Below are 22,001 nucleotides of genomic sequence, written 5' to 3'. Positions count from 1 at the left end.
ATAGCAATGTTCACCAGCTGAGGTGCTGCCTTCTCATTCTCTCTTAGTAACTCCAACTTTACATTATTTACCCTAGCTGTCTGTCTGCGGTATCACTCTTGGTCTCTTTCTGTCAGTGCTGGGGGAGACTGCAAACATAAAATATGACTGACCACCAAGACAATTCATACAGCAACTGAAGGCCACCTCCAGTAACAGGTACAGGCTACATCTGTACAGGACAGTAGCATGTTGACATGTCCTTCAGGTGCTGCAGTACCTAGCTTTTAGGTGCCTGCCTTGCAGTGCAGACTTCAATGTTAGACTCCTGGATTCACTGGACAGAGGGGACAGGGGGACAAATGGCTGCTTCAAAATGGCATTCAAGGCAGTCAGCAAACAAAGGCGTTTCCTAGAGTCTCCTAGGAGTTTCCTAGTTTCATTGAGATTTGCTAGAACAAATTAATAGGAAAGGCTGGAAACCAAACCACTTCCTAAAATGCATCCCGGCCAGTCCATCACTTGCTGGGCAAATGGGGTGATACTAAGCCAAAAGTGGGCCAGGGTACTGGTTCTCATTTGGCCATATTTTTTGAAGAAAGCCACAACTGTCTTAGGAAGCTGTTCATTCATCCGTTGATGTGCAATATATACTCTGGGAAATATTTGGTAGGCTGAATCATCACCAGAGGATGTGGTGGAAGAATATACAGGGTTGGATTTAGCTGAGCAATGTGGCATTCCCACATAAACTGGTGATAACTACCAAATCATTGCACATGTTTTGGATATCTAGACCCTTGCTTCTGGCTTTCAGATAGGCTTGTGTCACACTGTCTTCAACTTTTTCCAAAACCCATAGAAACAGAACTATCTTTGAGGCCTCAGCCATCTTCCAAGCATGATGTGAATTGTCCCAAGGGTTGAAAAGCTATCATGAGGAGGCAGACAGACAGTGCAATCTCATGAGCTTATTTCATTAGAAAACCAGACTAACGAGCCTGTCAGAATCATTGAATTATAGAATCATAGACTGATAGAATACCAGGTTGGAAGGGACCTCGAGGATCATCTGGTCCAACCTTTCTTGGCAAAAGCACGGTCTAGACAAGATGGCCCAGCACCCTGTCCAGCTGAATCTTAAAAGTGTCCAATGATGGGGAATCTACCACTTCCCTGGGGAGATTATTCCAATGGCTGATTGTTCGCAGTGTGAAAATTTTTCCTTTTGTGTCCAATCGGAATCTCCCCTGCAGAAACTCGTACCCATTACCCCTCATCTTCTCCACGTCACTCCTTGTAAAAAAGGAGCCTCCACCTTCTTTGTAGCCATCCTTTAGTGGAACATGGTGATCAGGTCTCCCCTAAGCCTTCCTTTCTCAAGGCTGAACAAGCCCAGTTCTCTCAGCCTTTCCTCATATGGCAGCCTTCCCAGTCCTTTGATCATCTTTGTGGCCTTTCTCTGGATCCTCTCCAGCCTGTTCACATCTTTATTGCGTCAGGGAGCTTAGGTACTTGCAGGATTTGACAGGAGGTGAGCAGGAGTTCTCAGCTTTACTTAAATATTTACCTGAGTACTACCTTTAATAATACATACTTGAATACAATGCAAGCTTCAATCATATTCTTAGAATCATATTCTTCAATCATATTCTTAGAATTTCTTGGCTGTTTTTTACTCCTCGCAATAACAAGCAAGTTCATGACACAAAGCCATCTGTCTGCTCGCAGGTGAACAGCAGACAAGCTTCTGCCTGTTGCAAAAGGACATGGCCTTTTGCAAGGTAAACTTTTTATCTCACCTAATCGCTGAGCCAGGAGAGCTGGAGCCAGGAGGGTGCCGGAGTGGGGCTGGGAAATGGCTGCAGAAAATGCGGGAGGGGGGACATAACCCCTTCCTCTTGTGCTCCCTCAGTGAGGAGAAAACCAGCTAAGAGAGGGCTTTCCTTCTTCCTCACAAGCTACAGAGTAAAGAGAGATTTGGTATTTGTACATCTGCTGAAGCAGAATGCAGCACGTCAGAGACATCCTCTTCCCCCATTTCTTCCCCCCGCCCCCCCCCCCCCCCCCCCCCCCCCCCCCCCAGTTTTTGGCTGTTCCCAACCTTCTCAGGTTTGACAGTACATTAAGGAGAGTTTCAGGACACTGCTGCCACAGATTACTATGTTTTAGCAGACTTAGCACAGGAAAACAATTCCTTCAAAGCGTGAAGTCAAATTTAGAGGTAGTCTAAGCTGAGAAAGAAGGCACTGATTTGCCGTTGGCCTTTTAGTCCTTTTAGTTGTTTTCAGCTATTATTTCAGTATAATTCACTTTGTAAGAGGAGAGACTACATCGACAAGTTATGTTTTGCACAGCTCACCACCGTTGCAGAAACAGTCCCCATGCAATTTCCTATTCTTGGCACATCTGGATGAGTTGCAAGTGAAATCAGTCATTTTGAAAAATGACTGCAATTTTCAGCAATTTTGCAGTCATTTTTCAGTCAGTCAGTTAGTGGAATGAGTAAAAGTAACAGGCTTTCAGTGAACTGACTAGTCTTCTGGCTCGCTTTTTGTCCAGTTCTTTTATGAAATGCCTAAATGTTTCAAGTAGCTCCTGAAATGTCTGGGTTACTGTTCCCACCGCACTGTGAAACCTGAGGTTATTATGCCTTTGTTGAGAAAAGTGACTCCCCTGGGCTGAAAGAGTCCCAGACTCAGTGTGACTCAGGTGCCAGCCCCTCTGGATGCAGCAGGGCAGAGCCTGGGCTCTGCGCGAGAGTCCCGTGTTATCGCGGTGGAGAACAGGGCTGCGTAAAACGTCGCTATACACTTGGCACACGGGATGGGAAAACAAACAGATGCAAACCTTCAAAAAGGAAATCGGAGCGTAACAGACGATGTCGCAGTAGTCTTAACAGGGAAAATAAGCACTGGCTCCTCTTCAATTGCCTGTCAACATGCCTGCTCACATCTCCAGCACTTGGCCTGGGGAGCAGCTTTCCCCTTTGCAGTGTCTGTGCTCTGTGCATGTGCCGCTTCCCACACGTGCTGGGCAGACGGCTCCTTCTCCCACGGCTTGGGAACGTGCTCTCTTTGCCTACCTCTTCCTGATTTCCTCCTGTTGGCCCTTTTCTTTTTTCCTTCCCTTCTCTTCCTTTATTGTTATTTCCTTCAACTTACTCGTGAGTTTAAAACAAAAATTGGTTCTTTCTGGCAGAAGAACCTGTATCTTCTGGGGCAGATTTCGTGCTACATGGTGCTTGTGCAGGTTAAGACCTCTTCGCCCCCTTCCTCCCCAGTTTTCTGCCCTCCCCCATCTTTCCTTTCTCTTCTCAAGCTGTAGAGGTGAGAGCATCAAATGATAATTTTTACTTCTTTCTTTCCATTACATTTAGATTTTTTGCACATCTTTCTCTGACCGGTAATTTATATATTTATGTATTAACTAAAGCTCAGTTGTGACTTTTATTAGGCTGGTTTACACTCTCTAGCTTCCTCCACATCCCCAGGTTTCCAATCTCTGTGAGCTGTGGTAGCCAGGGGCCAGTGATGGGCACTCACACTGCATGCTTTTATTGCCTCGGGGAAATTCTGCACTCCTCGGCCCTTTGCCTGCCCGCTCTGACACTTGCAGCCCTCTCATAGTACCAGTTTCCCAGCACAACTACTGGGGCCAGAGGCAGCTCCAGCAGCAGGCGCAGCTCCCATAAAGGGGAGACAAGAGGGGACCGCATCTTCCCAGCGGGATGTTCCTCCACGCTGGGCCCCTGCAGATCAGGGGGCTCACTCTGGCTCACGTCCTGCGGCTGGGGGGAAGACACGGGTTTTCCCCACTGCTGCAACTTCCCACTGGCTCTGAAGCAGCTGGAAAGAAGGCGCAGCGCTGCCCGGAGGGGGGGGGCAGATGCATGTTGGCTGGTGGTGCTCAGCTGAGTCGTAGCAGGGAGAGTTAACGGAGAGGGTTTTAAAGCTCACCTCAAATCCTCTCCTCCAGGAAATCCAAATGTGGGTGCAGCTCATCTGCTCCTACACATTCAGACTTCATAGCAACATGCACCAAGTCCTGAAAACTAATTGTATATAGTTAGCTCTGTTCATTAGCTGGGCTGCTCTCTGAATTTGAAAGGCATCCATTCAAGTAAGTGGTTGTAAGCGTAACAACAGAGGCTCCTGCTCCAAGTGCCAGCAGTTTCCTGGAGGGTTTCATGTAGCTCTGAAGAGATGCAAAAAAGAAAGCCAGCAGAGCAGCATGTTGTCTGTTTACCTTTCTTCCCCTTTTCACCTCGCCTATTTCATTTTTAACCATTTATGATCAAGTAATTAGTGTTGACCCAGTTGCAGTGGACTCTCTAGTTGCAGTTTGTCTTCTTAATTGAAAGACCTCTATATAATCTCAAGGCCTGTCCAAAGATACGCAATAAAAAGGTCTTCAGAGATGAGGGTGCATATGGTTTCATTTGTATTCTAATACAACTTCACTTTTCTTATGTTGTTCAGTGCAGCAGGTATATTAACTAATATTTGTATTTAATACTCTAGATGAACAGTGGAGCACACTGGAGAAGATTTATATCTTTTTATGTGTTAGCTGGTTCTGAAAGTGAGAAAAATCACATGTTGATAAGAAGAAGGAGCAGATCACATTTCTAATCAGAGTTCAGTAGCCCCACAGGCACCTTGCCCTGCCCAGGTAGAGTGACCTGCACCAGGGGGCTGTGAGGGGAGGCTCTGCTCAGAGCAGCATCCACATAGCTGTGTAACAGCCAGACCTTCTGGTAGGAGATGGGGGCTTGGTTCAGTAGTTGGTTGAGCTTTAACAATTGACAGAGGAAGAAAACAGAGAGGGGCTCAGTTGTGAAATGGATACTCATGTCACTGTATGCAGGCAGAAAAAACCTCAGTGGCTTCTGATCCTTGGCTTTCTGATCCCTTTTTTCACTATTTCTTCTTCTTTTGTCCATCTCTGAATATCTCCTGCCTCGAGGGCACGATAATGTTTGTTTTTCCAGACATGGAGTTTCTTCCTCCAAAATGGGGTTCATACAGTGTTTTGTTTTTCAGTTTATATGCTCTTAAAAACCATATTTCTCAAGAGATCAGGGAAGGTCTTATGATACTACAAAGCTGGCTTAAGAAAGATAGCAGCTATTTCCAAACAAGCAGCAAATTATAATGCTTGTATGTGCTGGATGGAAAAATTTCTTTCCTATTTCATTAAACTCCACAGGACTGAATCAGCTAAATCAACTCAAGTGGCTCTTCCCAGAAAACATAAGTGGCCACTTATTTCCCATTGCCACATAAAGTGTTTCTCAAATGTACCTGAAACATATAAAAAAAGACAAAGGACAATAAAGAATTTTCTTTTTATTTTCTTCAGACGGGACGAAGTTGCAATTGTTAGTGCTGTGGAAGAAACTGAGAGTCCTGTCTAACATAAAAATGCCTTTCAAGGAAAATTAAAGCCTTTGTGCAAATTCCTACAACATGTTTCCAGATGCCACGTCCAGCCAATCTGTCAAATATCTGATATAAGGCAGGCTTTCCTCTTAGTCTTCCTAGAGAATGTTTCCCCATTAGAGACTTTCCAACTGTTTCTCTTGTTTCTACTGTGTCAAGATTTCCATTATCCCCTTTGCCAAAGGCACCTTTCCAATCACATTCCCTCAAGAGACAGATTCCAAAACCTTTGCTCTCGCTTGGCAAGGCGATGATCTCTTGTCCCTTCAAAAGGTGTCTCCTAGTAATGTCACTGGAAGTCATTTCTCATCACGGAGATGTGGGGGCACATGCAGTATAGTATTGTGCCTTGGCAGTAGTCGTGCTGTGTCCTATAGGTAAGTAGTGCTCAGAGTAAGTGCGACAATCTGTCTCTTGTAGACTGACTGCAGAAACACGAAGCCAGTTATTATCATTTCTACTCATTCTGTGGATATGGCCACAGAGCACCCAGCACAACGATCAGGTCCTTGCTTATCTGAAGATTATTCTAAGGAAGAGTAATGCGTTACTTATTTAATGATGTCAAAATATTGTTGCCCTTGACTCCCACCGCTACAGCATTTAAAAATGAAAAATAACTCCTTTGCAGACGCTGGTAACATCTAGAAAGTCATGTTGTAACTTCAAGGTTAATTTGGCAAGGGACTAAAGCAGAAAGCTCTGTGGAGGAGACTAAGGCAAGCTGTTTGATAAAAGCCTCTGCAGATTAGATCACTGCTCTGTTTCCACTTGTGACGCTAATGGAAATGAATTGATCCACCTACAAGGACGTGTGCCTGTTACTAACACAGGCAATTGTACGTTTCTTCACTCTTCTCTTTCAGAGGCAAAAGATGAGAGGTCAGAAGAGGTCATAGTAGCTCCTTATGGGGTTTTTTTCCCGCATGTTTGCTTCTCCTGGGGAGGATAACGAGGAGTTTTAACAAGCCCTAAAGCTTCGCAATCACATCGATTGCCCAACACCTTAATTGCTTTCTGTGGTATATATCAGCGAAAGCATGATAAGGCTAAAATTCAACCTGAAATCCCCTGAGTGTCGACAGAGGTAAGAATCTGACCAGATGCAGGGCGCTGCTGTACCCGTCCTGCTGGGCTCTGCCAGCACCCTAAGCCAAACACCCTGAGTTTTGGAGAGTTCATAATCAGCCAAGATCTGCATGTGAAACTCAGATCCACTTTTGGTCTAAAATATGCCAGGCCACGTGCCAGAGGACACATACCTAATTACCAGGCTGTACTGATTATTCCTTCTTCTATACTTTTCTCAGTAAATTTAGAATAAATTATATCTTTTGCAAATTGCACGAAGAGATGATTATACATTTAATTAGATGTTTACCTCTTGTTTTCTTCATGCAGTAGTAACTAGTGCAGATTACAGGAACTCAGAATAATTTTTCTGTATGGCCACATTTTCCCAGGGTTAGATTCAATGAAAAAAAAAAAAACAAAACAGTAAGGTTTTTGGTTAGGGGAATATTTAGAACATATTCAGCTTTTTTTCTTCTTTTAATATGAAAATGAATAGTATCAGGGGATAGTGTCTCGGCTATTTGCCATCCATTGGAAAATGCATATTAGAGGGGAAAATACATAATTTATTAAATGTATTGCTTAAGGTGAGAAACTTGAAATTGAGTTTTGTAAGTCTGGGGATTTTGGGTTATACTTGGCGTAGGCTACTCAGTCTGCTGAATTATTCAGTGCTAAGCTTGCCAGTGGGAATAACAAGAAAACAGACATAGATTTTGAAAGGTTTTTTCATTTGATTGGGAAAAAAAAAGTTTAAAAATTAAATAGCTACACTCAAAAAAAAGCTTTATGCCCTCCTCACTGAACAACTGCTGATGGATGACTGCAGTTCTGCATGTGAAAGGAGTACCCATGTGTATTCACTTAGTGGCACTTAAACAAGAATGTCATAAGGGACTGTACTGCCCATTACACCGCCACAAATGTTAAATGTAATTAGAAATTGCTTCCTCTTGCAACCATTTTTTTTTTTCCCAAGTAACCAAAAAGTACATATATGCTAGAAGGACAGAAGGTGGTCAAAATGATGATGTCTCTTAAACCTGTTTGAGGAAATCAACTTAAAAGGAAAACCCATCTCTTAGGATTGCCCAATGCCTGAAAGATTTCTTATGTATATAAAGAAAAACAATTTCTTGGCAACAAATATATTCAACCACCACAAAGAAAGATTTCTTTCAGGAACTGAAGTGAAATCCCTTATTTTGTCAAAGCCTATTTTTTTCATCATTAATAGGGGGTAACTCCTCTTTATAACAGCAGGCCCTTTTTTTCATCATCACAAGGTTGGGTAAGATGTCAGGAGACAGGAGGGATCAAAGTAACTAAGACCACACTCTATCTTACCTATGCCAAATCACACTCTTTAGATGGAAACAGCAATTGCTAGCAAGGGGCAAAAAAAAAAAAAAAAAGCATCTGAATCTGAAAGCTTTTCTTTCCTGTCCATCCCAGTTTTTCCACACCCTACAATATTCTACCCACAGGTCTCCTGCGCCCGACAACCAACACTTCAAATAACCTCAATGAGAAAGGATGAAGACAGAGTCTCTGCCCATGGTTTCAGTCTCACACCTCTGGTTCTGCACTTGTTCAGCAAAATACAATCCCCCAAAACTGAGGAAGTGAAGGTAGCAAAACGACCTCTTGGAAAAACACCAGGAAGTCAAATGAATAAAGAAAAAAATGGTAGCAAAATCCCCAGGCCCTTCAAAGTGTGAGCCTGGTCCTCCACACTCAGGGTCCTCCATGCAAAACCACATGCAGGATGGTGCATCACGGGAGCATGGCATTCAAGCATGAGGCAGAGCAAGTCAAAGCCTCCACTGGAACAAACCAAACCCTGAAACACTGCGATGAAGTCAGCATGGTGGACCTGCATGTGGACCTTGATCAGTGAGGAGCTGCTATGTGACTAGGTAGCAGCACAGCGCCTTGCACGATGACTAAGAAAAAGGATGTACGAGGCTGTTGAATTTTACATCTGCCCATATCATTGTATGACACCTTTCCTTATCTTTCGATAGCACTGAATGGATTCACAAACATCATGGGAAGACAGTGTCAATGTGTTCATTCACAGAGAGCTAAGAGTTACAGCAAAGCAAAAAGCTAATTTCGGGACATCCACTTTCTTAAGCTGTAGGAAACAATTGACTTTCACATTGAGTCAGCTTTTCTGAGTTTTATATGTGCATGCGTTCTCCAAATCACTGTTTTTGACATTTTGTTTAATATGTCATAAATTTGTACTACACTTGACTGGTATACATCATGATAGCACTAATCTTTCAATAATATACTATTTTATGTATTCTTCATGTTTTGGTAAGAAGGAAAATCCTTTTTGTGTTTTCTTTGATTAATTTTAACAAGGGCAGCAGCTGTCAGGCCTAGAAACAGAACTCTTGCACTTTAAAAAGGCTGTGGAAAATTTCTAGGTTTGTCCAAGGAGAGAGATTCTAGGTGAGGAAGAAATCAGTGGAACAATTTTGAGAGAAACGCAGAAATATCAGTTTGATCAACATGTACAACTCCTTCTGGAGGAAAAAGTTTGGCTTTTTTAATACAAACAAACACAAGCTAGCATTTCTCATATTCAGAGAGTTAACCAAACAATGACTAACAGACAATACTTTTGCAAAGCTTCCTAAAGATATTTTTATTTGCAATATAAGGCAAATATTTCAGCTTAATGACAATAGATCAGAAGTATGGACTGACGAATACAAATTGGATTTTTTTTTCACCCTAGGACTTGAGAAATATCCCTAAGCTGACTAATAACTCTGGTCATTTCCCCTTTGTCTCACTCTTGTCCAGTCTGTGAAGGGCTCTTAAATGTTTCTCAAATGCAAACGTTAAATTAGAAATAGGAAAGGTGTGGCTATACAGAGGAAAATAGATATCTAAAATTTTTAGGAGGAAAAAAGTAGAGAGAAGTATAAATTACACACATTACTCTGCTCCAGGGCTATTGAATTCAGCTGGAGCTTTTCCAGCAGCCCCAATGACCTTTAGACCAGACACACCACTGTTGTGATGAAGTGCAGAGTTCTCATTTCTTGCAGAAACTGCCTATTCAACTCAAAACGCAGTCTCTGTGCTGGAGCCCTCCCACCCCAGCTGGGGCTGTATTCAGACCACACTTCGGCCAGGACACCTGAGCTGAAATCCGACCTTTTTAGCAAACACAGCACATTGTTTGTTGAAGCTGATACCGCACTTAAAATGCAAGCATCATGTGGATGGACTCTGTCCAACTCTCCTTGGAGTCCGACCGACTGGAATCAAATTTATCCGTCTACTCCTGCTGCTCTGTGACAGTCTGGCAACACAAAGCAGTTGTGAACTTCAGGGACCACTTGAAACATATTTGGCCCAGGTGTAAAAGGTTACAAAAGGGACTGGGCAAGGCAGCGTGATCTACCCAGCACAATCAGTTTAAGGTAGGGTCATGACTTAAAAGCTTTGCTTTTCCTCAAGTGACCCCTTTGCTCTGTGCAGCAGTGAGAACAAGGGACTGGACAGTGGATAAACAGCTTGCACTTGTTACAGAAATTTTTCCAGTGTGTTTCCTGTTCTGTAGAAGGTGAAATTGTTCACTTGAATTTCCCCAGCTCCTTTGCAACTCTATAAAAGGCAAAACTGATATGGAAACACAGTGCTTATGGGCTGGATGAAATCAGACTGGTGCACTTTTGTAGTCTTTTCCAAATAAAATAAATTAAAGGTGTGGTTTGTTGTTTGGGGTTGTTGGGTTTTTTGTTTGTTTGTTTTTGTTTAAAGGAAAAAAGCTCTTGAAAAATTCTGATAATTCAGAAATTACCTGCATCTTTCACCATTTGAAAACTTTCAGCAACTTAAAATATGTAATCTTTTTAGCAGGAACCTTTTCTAAACAATTCCTAAAATATTACTGACTTTTTTTTCTATTTTTTCCTTTTTTTTTTAAGTGAACCTACTCAATCTTGAAACAAACTTAGACTGACATTCTGAACCATCTTTATGTTCTTTTACTGTGTAATGAAGTACCCCCATGGGCTGACCCAGAACTAGATGAACTTACATGAAAAATAATATGAGCTGTCACAGTACTCTCAGCTTAACTGGAATAAAGACAAGATTTTTTTTAGAAGCATTCATCCATTTGGAAACACACAGTTCAGTAAGTAAATGAATACATGGGTCCTCATATAAAATCACCTTCCATAACTACTGTAATTAACCAATTTTCAGTAATTTCCCTGCATAACTCCCCATGCTGTTTTCATATTCTTCCCATAGCCCTGGAACCCATGTCTGTTCCATTCAGTAGCTGGTTCTTACTGATGTGAATCTCAGCGCCTCACTAGGTCACATTTCTTCTTACTGACAGTTATACACTTTCCAGCACAAACCACAAGAGCACAGCAGACTTCTGTCTGCTTTGCACCAACTCAACTTTTGGAACAATTTGAAACCCTAGAGGCTTTCAGATCTTCATTCACCTCTCCTTTTTTGTTATATCACCACACTCACGGCATTTTCAGAAAGATAAGAGAGGTTGGGGTCTTTCCATAGTTTGGTTTCTTTGTTCCTATATTAGCTTGCATGCTTTAGCTTCACACTTTTAGCTATTTACAATGTTAGCGTATTTTGTGTTCGGAAGATCATTCAAAAACCTAAACTTAGAAACACTATGTCACATCTGGTTCCTGAGCTCAAGACAGCCTAATAATTGTGGTATAGAAAATTAACTCCAGATTTCTGAGTATCAATTGTATATATTAATGTCTCTGCATTGACATCATTAATCACTATAGTGCAACTGATGGCATCACTTGAATCAAAATGAGTTGTGCTATATGAAGCCAAATTGCTATCTTGCACTCCTACAAGAATAAAATGCTTGGCAGATATCCCTCGCTGATGGTTGCACCAGCAGCAAAACAGGCTCCGAAGAGCTAGTACGTAGAATGTTATGCCACCCTCTATCAGTCCTAAAAGTGAGAGCCATTCTGAGGCAATGTACAGGTGGCAAAGGGCCATTACTGTCCAGTACACAATAGGAAAGCCTTCAGGGTGCTCCAATCTATTTGAGTGCCAAGACTCCTAAATGAGAGTCACAGCTGACCCTCTTGTGCTTCCCCTTCAACTACACAAGTAGAAACTGAATATATACATGCAGAAAAATATGTACATGTATATATTTGTAAATATTTCCTGGCAGGAGCCAGATTTTCCTCTCCCAAGTATTAATTTGCTCTCTCTCACACACACAGATTCCTTAGACCGTAATTCATTGATACTTGCAGGAGCCTTAAGTTTGTTGTGTTTGGACACGGCTACCGTTACAGTCCATGCCCGGAGCTTCCGCACATTGGTGAAATGTAAACAGCAACCACACTAAGAGTAATAAATATAGGATATATCCTACAAACTAATGCTGGAAGGCAGAGCTGTAATTTCTTTTAAAATCGATTTAATTAAAAAACCAAAAGTTACACTCTCCTCAGATATCCCTTAACATTTCACATTGATAACCCTACTAGACATTTAGGGTATGACATAAACCAGTGCACAGATCAATGAAGACACATTTTAGGCAGTTTGGGTGTCTGAGAGCTGCTTTTTTCTACTCATGAAGGTGCTGTAGGACCACTGCTCATGATCTACACAGATCCAGCCACATGCCTCTGGTACTCAGTGATTGGGCTCCCGGTGCTCCAGCTCCTTCGGCTGGCATTGCGTGGCTCCTCACAACTCAGCTGGAGACTTCTGCTTGATGGCAGCACCCGACACTAAACAGAAAGCTGTTTGAACAGCTTCTCTCACCGCAGGGTGCCTTGCCCATTGCAGCAGTGCCTTTGAGCCTCTGCGGCGCCCGGTGGGCCAATAAAAGTCCAAAGGAGGAAATGGAGCCATCAGCCCGCCACAGCCCCCTGTAAAGGGTGCTATGGCTTCCCGTCTCGTAGGAAGTGCCCGCTCCGTGACCTGTCATTTCTGCTGCCTGGACGGCTGTCTCTTCACTTCCTGGAGCAAAACAAAACAGCCTCGAAAGAGAGTGTCTCTCTCTTCCTTTTGTTTCACTGCTTCTCTTCCACTCTCTGAACTTGTGTGCCCAGCTGGAATTAATACACCCGGAGTCTCTGCGGAGAAGGCTGGGGAAGTGGAGGAGGCCCAAGGGGGCGGGCTGAGTATTTGCTGTTGATATACACATAAATCAGAACCAGCGTATCACTCTGTTGGATCTCTGAGGCAGGATCAAGGAGAAAGGAACCTCAGTTCATGACACTCCGCTCCTAACTTACGTGTCTGGTCCCCAGACTTATATGAACAGCCTTTGACATAAGTAATAACAAAAACCCAGGAGAGAAAGGCACATCTTTCTGCAGCACCACATAAGCCAGGATGGATGTAGGCAGGTTGCAAGGATTCATGTGCATCTACCTACCTAAGCTTTGGAGCTGGCATCATTTTCCAGAAGAGGCTGTGGCAAAGCTGAGGTAGGCTGGGAGGCAGAAGGGGAAGGCAACTTGCAAAAATAGTAAGCACTACTCTCGAGTTATTTTTTTGATGCCATTCTGTTGTAGAAGCAGCTTGGCACGGGCTGGTACACGACCCAGAACAATAGCACCCTGGCCAAACACCCTGCTGGTGTTTGCCATCACAGGCAAGCGTCCTGCTTCTGGATTTCCCATTCCCAGTACAAGGTGGATATCAAGAGAAACAGGGAAGGAGGCATGCGAGGGTCTCCTCCAGACAGTCTTTCTGGGAAAGTCTACCTTCTCATTCATACACAGAGGTATACCTCCAAGGTAAGTGGGTTTTATAGAGCTTTTTTTTCTGCCAATTGACCACAAGCATGGAGAGCTTGCTGCCGTGAGCCTTTGCTTTTAGCCTTAGATCCCCGGCACACTGGTGTCTGTGAGAGATATATTGCCAAATGGAAGAGGGCCAGCAGAGCGCTACACAGACATGAGTCTACGTTGCTTAAGTGTTACCTCAGACCGGTTTGGATCACTGCAGCTAGATTTCGCAACACAGTTTGAGTGACAGGTCACTCAACAGACCAGTATCAAAGGTTTTTATGGATGCTCTAGAGTTGGCTCCCCTGCCTTACCTAGTCCTCCACTGGGCTTTGTCCCTCACCATGACTCCACACGGCCTCTAGCCTGAAGCCAGAGCATGCATGTCCTTAGCATCAGGACAAAAAATCACCAGCTGGGTGGGCTGTAAAGCAACCCCGTCATTATTTCAATCTGTTTGAACTGAAAAAAAAAAAAAAAAACCCAAACAAAAACCAAACAAACAAAAAACAAAACAAAAAAAACCCAAACCAAAACAAAACAAAAAAAAAACACAAAAAGGATAATCATGATGTTCCTAAAGCCGGAGGCATAACCCATGGGACCTAAAGAGACCCAGGGCCAACTGCTACAATGCGTGAATGTAGCCACTCTGCTCTAGAAGCACCAGAACGGAGCTGCGTGGGTGGAGGACATTCTACCACCTTTAGGAACCACTTCATTTAGTCTGCGACCTAGTCACAGCCAGATAAACCCGTCTTGACATTACGCTGTAGTATGTGGTTCTTTTTGTGCCCTGATCGTTACTAAATCTAAACACTGTTGCCAGTAGCACTTACAAATGAGGAAAATGAGGTATAAAACGGGTGATGAGCTTGGTCAGAACCAAGAACAGAACTTTTCAGTGCTCAGCCAAGCTGCTCTGCTTATGTTGCCGAAGACCTTGAATGAAGATACAGGCTTTAGGAGGGGAATTGAAAGAGAAGAGGGAGATCTGCTCAGAGAGGGAATTCTGTGTTTGATTGTGCAAGAAATAACAAATTTGTATTACATAAAGAGAAGGTGGTGAGGTCCAAAGTATTGACACTGATCAAAGAAAAAGATAGGAGCTTTATGATAGTTTTATCATAGAAATAAAGAAGTTGAGAAGGTTTTCTGAGGTAAAGACAAGAAGCCTAAATTTGATTCAGTAAGTCTCTACTGATTTGCATTCCTAAAAATAACCATCATTTCAGAACATAGGTTTGGCCCGCTGGGTGAAGTTATTAGTCAATCCTGTCTGGTATTCAGCCTGGGTAGTAACAAGTAGCACGTGGTGATCAAATGGAATTACAGACAAAACGTGCTGTCCTTACCCAATTAGGCATTGCTACACATGGAGTGAAGCATTTCTTTCCAGTTCTCACCGCTGATGACTTTATGCCTTCGAGTATCACGCTGAATTACCCTTATCTCTTGCAAAGCTATATATAGTATTTTGCTGTTGTAAAACCTGGCACTGAAGGGGTTTTTTGTACACATTAACCTTAGGCTGCTTGTGGTGGTTGGAACTACTGGACTTTCCAACACCATAATATTCTAAAAGTACCATGGAAAGCCTTGACTGTCCATGTGGAAAGCAACAGACCCTCAGTAACTCTTGGAACAAGGTGTACAGTTTGCTTACAGGTAAGTTATGGTGTCATGATTGCAGCAAGTCAGCTGGGAGCAAAACTGAGCAGATAGAGCTGATGGGAGATTTATTGATCAGATGAGAAGAATGAGTATGTGCCAGACCTCCTACACATCTGTACTGACAGCTCCTGACATCTCCATTGTGTGTGGTCGAGAGAGTCATTGCTCAGGGTCATGGATCAGAGCAAACTGAGACATATCAGCTAAGAAGCAGCAAAAAGTAGCCAGCAGTTCCTTTTACTTTCTTGGGCTGAAGAGATTTCTATCAGAGTATAAAAGCTGGACCCATGCCACTCTTGAACCTGGATTTGTCCTAAGGAAACACCAATGACACACTGTTCTTCAATATCTTTTTCCTGACAACACAAACTGCCTGGAAATGATGTGAAGTAGTAGCCTGCAGGCAGAAATGGATGGCATTAACTAAAAGGAAACACCACCTTAGTTTGTTCCTTGGACCCAATGCATCTCCTTAAGATTGCAAACGTTTTTAATGCTCAAGCACTATAAACAACCTTAGCACTAGATGCCAACTGATCATGTTCCCAAGCGGCAGCTTGGGAAGGACCATTCATGCAGCATCACAGCTGCTGTGTCTTTGGAAATGTGCATCTTCAAAACAAATGGAACAGCCAGGAAAGAGGTAAGTAATCAAATAGAAGAACCCCCCACTTTTTTTTTTTTGTCTCTCTGTTTTTTTTTTTTTTCCCCAATTTATCACCAGAAATACTGAATGAGGAACCTCTAAGAAATATTCACGTCATCGGTATGGCTTTGCGTGGGGACAAAAAGAAGTACACAACCAAGAAAATTATATCTGTCATGCTCATTTAGCAAGTGGTTTTTAGCATTTGTTTTACAATTCTGTTAAGGATTTGTGCCATGTCTGTCTGTTTCTATTGTCAGTGCTGCAGACCTTCTTGGTCTGGAATCGCCTTGAAGTCACTTTCAACTTGCAGACTAGGAACAGTGACAAAAGTACATAAATTTTCTCAGCAAGTCACTTTCCCTGGCAGCCCTCTAGCCTGGTCCAGAAGCTATCCATATTTATCACCATCTGACTGAAGAGTTGTATTCCTCCCGAAGGAGCTCTTTGCTGTTTTGCATCAGAGCTGTCACTCCCTCCTTATTAGTAGGTCCAAAGTAAGCAGCTATTATCTCTTGGTGGTGATTGCAGGAGACCTCTGTGACTGCATTTTTCATAGAATCATAGAATGGTTTAGGTTGGAAGGGACCTTGAAGGTCATCAAGTTCCAACCCCCCTGCCATAGGCAGGGACACCTCCCACTAGACCAGGTTGCCAAAGGCCATGTCCAGCCTGGCCTTGAACACCTCCAGGGATGGGGCCTCAACAACCTCTCTGGGCAACCTGTTCCAGTGCCTTACCACCCTCAAGGTGAAAAATATCTTCCTAATGTTTAATCTAAACCTGCCTTCTTCCAGTTTAAAGCCATTCCCCCTTGTCCTGTCGCTACATGCCCGAGTAAAAAGTCCTTCCCCAGCTCTCTTGTAGGCCCCCTTTAGGGACTGGAAGGCCACAATAAGATCTCCCCGGAGCTGTCTCTTCTCCAGGCTGAACAGCCCCAACTCTTTCAGCCTCTCCTCATAGGAGAGGTGCTTCAGGCCTCAGATCATCCTCGTGGTTCTCTTCTGGACACGCTCCAGCAGGTCCATGTCCTTCTTATGCTGGGGACTCCAGAGTTGGATGCAGCATTTTTTGAGAAGATGAGCGTGCTACCATGGTTAACTGGAAAGACCTCTTCCTGAAGCTGCTTCCAAGCATAAGATGTTTTTTTAGCTCCTGTTTGCCTTTAATATCATCTTTGGCACCAGGGCTAAAGCTGATTGTTGTCAGCTAAATGCGTTAACGCAGTTTGATGCCTAAACACTTAGATATAGGCACTGACTGGGAATCTCCAAAGTGCATCATCCTCCAGCTCACAAATCAGCGGGAGTTAGGCACTGCCAGGTGTACAAAGGTTAGATATTTAACTTGTACCTAACCTCTGTTTTGGAGCACTTTTAAATACAAATCCATTAGCCTCAAAGGCTCCAGCCTGCTACCACCTGTAGGAGTGAGGAACAAAGTCCCCCAGGCACTGAGAGATGTTCAGAAAACAGCTCCCAGTGTCACAGCTGAGGAGGGAAGAAATTTGTTCTTGCAGGTTCCTTTCCCTTGGTCTTCCACAGCTCCATTCAGGGATGTCTCAATGGCCAGACTATAAATTAGCTGGCACCTTGCAAAGTATGGTGACATTTTAAGCTTTTCACAGTTTTTGTCCCTTGCCATTTTTTTCCAATCCACATAAGTATTTCTCTGCTTTGAAAGGCACCCAAATGCAACTAAAAGCCCGTCCCTCGTTGCAAGTGAAGGATTTATCAAAAAGATAAATCTTAATTTGTACATTTTCACTTAAATGAAAATCCTAATTTCAGCTACAGCTTTGTAGCAGATTCTAGGATAATTTAGTAATCTTAAGCAACAATATGTGTGATTAGTGGTTATCATCCACCTTGATTACTCTGAGGAAGTACAACTCTTCCAGCCACAGGAGTTTTCACTGTTGTATGTCGTCGGACTTTTATGGCTATCTCAAGGTGTATCCAAATACCAGTGGGTACATCCAGGCATCCAGGGCTGGCTCGAGCCATGCTAGATCCTTAACTATGAACTGACCCATCATGGCCAAAGGAAACAATACTCATTGGCACTCTTTGGGCTGCTCTGAATTATCCACAACAAACCGGTCTGTAACATGCGAAAACAGTTACAGATTTATTCTTTTCTCTCTTGTTAAAATGTGCCAAATATTTGAAGTTCAGGCCTGTAAGTGAACTGCAGATTTCATGCAGGGATACCTTGAATTTCTCTGTGCCATGCATTTGTAATGATTTCTTTTTTGTTCATCCAGGACATCCCACTGCCCTCATGTCAGCTGTTAATTGTATCATTCTTTCTCCATGAGCCATATGGCATAGTCCAGGAGCCACAGAGGATATATCTGCACTGATTACTGCGCTCATGTGTCACAAGTAATCTCCCCTGCCTCCACAGAAACAGCACATCATCCTTGAGAAAGTCGTTTAAACACAGCCATAGGCCAAATTCTCTCCTTTGGTAACCACTAAACTAAAAAGTTAGTCCAGGCATACATTTGGCCTTATTTGCAGCAGTTCTTTCAAAGCCTCTCTCTCTTTCTGGCTGGTGGAGGCTGGTGGCAACACGCCATCAGCAGCTGACTAGCATGACACTTTGTCCAGAAACGGGGCGAATGAGGTTATCAGGAGATAACTCAGCATCATTGTCACCATTCAGTCACCATCTTCCCTGGCTGGGTTGCCATGGAGTTGTGGCATATACTACACAAAATAACAACGTTATTTTAGGAGAACTATGCAATGAACTTCTGTCCTTACTCCACCAGGCTCCCTGTATTCTAATTGTTGAGATGCTAACTGGAGCTTGCAGGGCTGCCATTGATGGAAAACTTGAAAGTTTGTGTTTTACCAAATGATATGATACACTGCAATGGCACAGGCACAAGACATAGTTATGCATGACCAATATTAGCTGAATGCTCTTAGGCTGTATCTGTGGAAAATTAACATTACTCCCTGATGTGCTTGACTTGCTTCGCGTCATTCCTCTGGCGAGAGGGACAGAATTACAAAAGCTTTTTTTTTTTTTTTCTTTTTTTCCATGTGCCATAGCCAACAATGTTGTACATTATTAGCCTGTAGCACAATTTCTAAAATTGGAATTTCCATTGCTTGGAAGGCAGACTAAATGTTTTCTTTTTGGAAAGGCTCTATCTAATTCTCTCCCCGCTGTCTTTCTCTCATACCTCTCCATAACATATGTTTTCAATTTTTTTCGTTTACATGTAAGAAATCACTGCTGGCAGACATTTTTTCTTTGCAGTTTATCTCCCACTGACCTCCTAAAATAATAATAAAAAAGAGATAAGAAAGAGAAGCCAGAGGTGGATTTACTGGAATGACAGAAGAGAGAGAAGGAAAAGAAAAAAAAGAACAAATACATTCTTCAGTTCAAAAGTAAGCCTGCCAGGCTGCAAATCAAAGTTTTGCCGAAATCCGGAAATGTTCAGATCATTTTTCCTTTTCCTTTTTGTGCTTCGAGGTGGCATCCGGGAGCCATGGTGCCAAAACATTGTGAGGAAAGTGGTTGTTCCCAGTATCTTCAGTTGGCACCGGAAGCACCAGTTCTAGGAAGTCTCCCAGGGAAGCTGCTTTTTATACCTCCACTCTAATTTTAGAGACAAGAGGTTTGGATAATGTGAGCATGCATCCACCTTGCAAGAGGCTTCTGCAAACTGAACCTGACTGGAGCCTTTCAAGGGTCCTGCGTGTCTCCCAGAATCTCTGGATTTCAAATGAAGGTCTTTAAAAGCATGGATCTCTCCTGATTTCCCTATTTAAGGTGGCCATGTCAGAATCAAGGTCCAAGTTGCCAACTATAGGAAAGAGTTTTTAGAAATTAATAGTGCCTATGTGCATGAACAAAAAAGAAGGAAAAGGACATCTCAGTTTCTTAGACTCAATCTAGGAGCTGAGACTCACATTAGTCAGTGATTTGATTGCTCCAAACGGTACTTACTAACTACAACCAACAAAAAGGGCCGCATTTTATGAATCAGTATCCACATCTGTGATTGCTAAGGACTTTGTTAGCTTGGTCCCCCAGTACAGCTCCCCCATAGCCGGAGATCTTTGTCATGAGCCTGGCTGGCCTCCCAGCACCACCTACTTCCATCTGAACTGGATGCCATGAGATCCCACCCAGAGGAGTCAAGCCTCCCCGGGAACAATGACTAATTCTTGGGAGACGCCACTGGAAGGCTGCTGCCGTGGCACGGGAAGGCCGATAACATCTCCCGAGCCACAGCAGCCCTTTGTGTCGGCAGACACAAGTGGGATGTTCCTTCTTAAGCTTTCCAGAGTCGGAGGAAGTGGGCCTTGAAACACAATGCTCATTGAAATCGGCTTTCATCTGGGGGATCTCGCGGCGTAAGCGCTGCTCGGTGATGTGCTTTCCATCTGCAGCCGAGGCCTCCTGATGCATTTCCTCTGTTTGTTCCAGAGGGATGGATGGCAGCACCTTAAAGCAGGCACACATTGTACTGGCTGGTGGGCATTATTCTGGGCTGCGGAAAAGAGTAGTCCTGAGCAATAACAGTATCCTCAGGAGCCTCTGGTGGAAGTGGATGACAGGTCGAACCACCTCCTCCTTCTCCTTCCCTCTCCATATGAATAGCACACCCGTTATAGAAAGGTTTAAAAGCATTTTGCATGTAGCGTGAGTTTCTCTCAGCACGGAAAAGCCATATGACGCTAAACAATTTAAGCACTGGAGAGCAAATGGGGGAAAACTACAACAGCTAGGAGACTGCTGAGTGTTGCACACCGTTGTTTCGCTGCGCTTGACAGAGATTGGATTATACAAGACGTAGAGTTGAGAGGGATGTCACTAAGAGAGAGTCACTTCAGACATGAACTTAGACACTGTGAAAGAAACTCAACCCAACAGTGCTTTTCTTGTCATATGGCTACAGACTGGTCTTCTGCTTCAGGCTGTGGCTTTGCAGGACTTGTGGTTGTTCATGGAGTCGTGTAATTAACCACAAGGGAGATCTAAGATGAGGCTGTTTGCAAGTACAAATGAGTACTGTATGCGTCTGCCATGTGGGCAAGTGTGTAATTGAATTTGGGAGTACAAGGACAAAATGTAGCCATTTCCAAAGAGTGGATGTTCTCATCAAATCCTATGGAATAAATGCCCTTTTCTGCTACAGGGTACTGTGGAAAGAGATAGACATGTGCTCTACTTATTTGGCATCTCCCTGCCAGAAGTATTTCAGGAAGGCTCAAACTGCAGTGAGAGGAAATTGGTAAGAAGGAACTGGAAGTAACTTGTCTTTCGCAAACTAATTACTGAGCATTAGGCCTGAGCCCAGCTCATGGATCACAAGCAGGTTTTGGTAGCTGGGGATAGCTCCGTGACTTAATCACCCTGTGATGTTTATAGAGGAAAGAAAATGCCAGACCAAAAATTCATTGCGTGTATGTGGGGATGGGTGGCATAGTGTGTGGGAGGAGGAAATTATTACAAAAAATAGCATCATCCCCTCACAGTCCACTCTGGTAACAAAATCTATTTTTAAATTTTCATATCTAGAAATACTGCTGGCGGATCCCCTCTGTGCTACCTATTTGGGCACTCCAAAAAAAGAGCCTTATTTCCATCTGCCTCCAATGTGTAAGTGCCATCCAGCCTGAAAGGGAGAAGAATGTCCTTTTTTACTCTTGATCACTTGTCTGTCTGGATCCAGACATCATGAGGCTTCCTGGGTGGGCTCAGAGCAGCGGGGTGAGGCTGAGCTGGGGCAGGGGACACAGCAGGCAGGGCGGGCAGGCAGGCAGGAGGGCAGGCTGCCTGCCCCACGATACTGCTGGAGAGGAGCCACTGGAATCAGAACTTAGGGCAAAGTCAGACTGAAAGGAAAATCACACCAAAGAATACCACAAGAAAAAAAAAATGAGAAAAGGGGGGAATTAAATATTTTACAAAGATCTGTAATTTTTTGTTTTCCTTACTGAGATAGGTCAGAGTATGCTAAACAAAGGACAGCAGGATACACATTAGAGAAATCAGGAGACTGTCAATTTATTAAAATGTTGATTTAATGCAGCAAGGGGAAAGCAACGCAGGCCAGCGATCAAAGGACATTTTTGGTCAAATGCCAGGCTTGTGAGAATTTTGGTAATAATACTGAGGATTACAATGGTGCCCAAAAACTTCAGGCATATTACGCCTTTGCTGTGTGTAATGCTGTATAAGCATAATATAGTGCCCATTCAAGAACACTGTATAAACACCTACCCTTAGAGCAGCTTTAAATCTTCAGCACAACAGTCATGTTAAATAGCTGAGAGTCTGACAAACAAACAAGCACAATAGCCACTACCAGGTAGACATATGTATATGGTTACCTGTACTGTGACATCTATTCAACCGTTT

Source organism: Vanellus vanellus (genome assembly GCF_965231255.1).
Source record: "Vanellus vanellus genome assembly, chromosome: 3".
Lineage (NCBI taxonomy): Eukaryota > Metazoa > Chordata > Aves > Charadriiformes > Charadriidae > Vanellus > Vanellus vanellus.
Note: the sequence above shows the minus strand (reverse complement) of the source record.